Genomic DNA, 2,699 nt, shown 5'->3' with positions numbered 1-2,699 from the left:
TACAACATCAAAGTCAGTTCTAGGAGTTTTTACTCCTTTAGATAAGTGGTTTATTTGCACCCATCAACATACAAATATCAACCAATAAACCCACAAAATCACAAACAAAAATATATATCTTAATGAGATTTTTCATTTATAGATTTAATTCTGTACCATTTTACTCCTCCTCTCCCACCCATTGAGAATGTGACAATTAAGTTCAACCACATTGGGAAAGAATTACAGTTTATGCTTTACTCCTTTAAAAAAAAAAGTATTCTCTTCATTTCTGTTCTTGCAGCCTCTTTTATCTGCTTATTCCATAGACTGTACATAATGGGGTTCAGAAAAGGAGGTATTATGGAATAGAATATTGAAAGGATTATATCTTCAAGGGACCCAAAATCTGAAGGTGGTCTTAGGTGCACATAAGAGGATGAAATAAGGGACAAAGAAACCACAATGACGTGAGGGACACAAGTAGAGAAGGCTTTTCTTTGGTCTTCTTTCACTGGAAATCTGAGCACAGTAGGAAATATGCTGATGGATGTAGTGATGAAGGCAAAGCAGCCAACCCAATCACCAGAGCAGAGCCAAGTAAGGACAATGTATTGCTGAATGTCTCTGAGCAAGGGATCTTGAGGAGAGAGGGGATATCACAGAAGAACTGGTGGATCACATTGGATTGGCAGAAAGACAACCGAAATGTGTAACCAGTATGGAAACTTGCATACAAAAGGCCAGTGAACAGGAATGTTAAAGTCATCTGTGTGCAGACCCAGGGACTCATAAGCCCTGGATAGAGAAGTGGGTGGCATATGGCAACATAACGATCATGGGCCATGACAGTAAGCAAAGTAAACTCAGCATATGCCATGAAAATCAGTAGGAATATCTGAGCTGCATATCCAGTAATGGAGATAGCTTTGTTGGTCAGCAGGGAGTTAATGGATGCCTGGGGAACAGTTACTGACATGAAGCAGGCATCCACAATGGACAATTCCTAAGGAAAAAGTACATGGGGGTGTGGAGTCTCCTGTCAGTGGTGGTGATGAGGACAATGAAGATATTCCCCATTAAGCCTGCTGAGTAAATGAGAAAGAAAAGCAAAGAATATAAGATCTACAACTCATGGGTGTCAGAAAACCCCATAAGGAGAAATTCAGTCACAGCGGTAGTAAAGTTAGACATTTTTAGACTCCAGTGAGTGACCTAGAGAGCCAAAGAAAAATTAAACAATCTGTCAATCAGTGATTATTAAGGACATATTGTGTGTAGAAGACATTATTCCAATTTTATCATTACTGTATAAGACATAGCCTCTGTCATGTACTGGCTGTGTGGCCTTTGGCAAGTCAGATTATTTCTCAAGGAAAAGTTCTCTAAGAATTATATGAGAGCTGCAGACCTTCAGTGGTGAAGGACATTACTGTACCTGGGAATTCCATCTGTGAAAAATGTGGATGCTTAAGGAAGCAAAGTAATATTCTCAGTAACGTCACATTGACTTCCTTTTTTCTATAATGTATTGATTATCTGTGAGCAAATATATCAGTACAGATAATCTGACCTACACCAGAAACATGAAATGAAAATGATGATCTTTTATTTTTAAAGTCCTTTGAGATGTGATCTTATCCTCTCTTTGCATTCCTTTCCCATGGCCATCTCATCTTTATGAATAGCATAAACAACATAGAAAAGAAAGTCAGAAATTTAAAATGACAAGGTTACCAACATGTTCATTGCTTTTGCTGGCAATGGAGAGAGGGACTATAATCTTTCCTCCTACCATTGCCCTCCACACACCCTCCAACTGACTGAAAGACGAAATTGCAAGTGAATGGTGGAGATGTATACAAAAATGTATTTCCCCTAGCCAGGGACAGGAGGATGGTGAAGTCTTCTGATCTGGCCTGCTATTCTCTCTGCTTTTCTAAATAGTCTCACTTCATCTAATTTTCACCATAGTTGGTCACCAGTTCTCGTGATCTTATCATTTCAATTTTTTTTTTCCATTCAGTAGCATCAGACAAGCAAAATGAATGGCTTATCACCCCCAGCCTATCTCTTGTCTCATATGGAACGGCATCTAAGGAGCCATACTGTCCTAATGCCACATCCCCCTTTCTTTTCTGTCCACCACTTTCCTAAATAAATGTTTCCAAGTTAAAGATCCAAGACTTTGGGATGTTTGGTAGGCAGATGTTCTTTATGATAGCATCTTTAAAGAAATAGCAAACAGGTCCTGACATAGGAGGTACATTTTGGTTATGTTTTACTCATACATACATACACTCATGTATGTGATCATATATACATGAAATATAAATTTTTGTTTTTATTTTTTAATTCTGTACCATTTTACTCCTCCTCTCCCACCCATTGAGAATGTGACAAAAATAAAACCCATTACACACATGTATAGTCACTTAAAACAAGTGACCATATTAGCTATGAAACAAAGAAAGAGGGAAAGAAAGAGGGAAAGAAAGAAAGAAAGAAAGAAAGAAAGAAAGAAAGAAAGAAAGAAAAGGAAGGAAGGAAGGAAGGAAGGAAGGAAGGAAGGAAGGAAGGAAGGTGGAAGAAATAAAGGAAAAATGGAAGAAAGGAGAAGAAAGAAAAAAGGGAATGAGAAAGGGAGGAAAATAAAAAGAAAAAAGAAAGGAAGAGAAAGAAAAGAAAAAAGGAAGTAAGAGAGAGAGGAAGAGGACAGG

The 2,699-nt window shown here is 37.9% G+C and overlaps 1 pseudogene; it reads right to left on the bottom strand.

Moving 5' to 3' along the window:
- Positions 1–236: 236 nt before the first annotated feature.
- On the bottom strand, positions 237–1,173 carry LOC110219836 (olfactory receptor 14C36-like; annotated as a pseudogene).
- Positions 1,174–2,699: the final 1,526 nt, after the last annotated feature.

Source organism: Phascolarctos cinereus, unplaced genomic scaffold, assembly GCF_003287225.1.
Source record: "Phascolarctos cinereus isolate Bilbo 61053 unplaced genomic scaffold, phaCin_HiC Scaffold_726;HRSCAF=1367, whole genome shotgun sequence".
Classification (NCBI taxonomy): domain Eukaryota; kingdom Metazoa; phylum Chordata; class Mammalia; order Diprotodontia; family Phascolarctidae; genus Phascolarctos; species Phascolarctos cinereus.
This window is presented reverse-complemented; position numbering and strand designations above follow the sequence as displayed.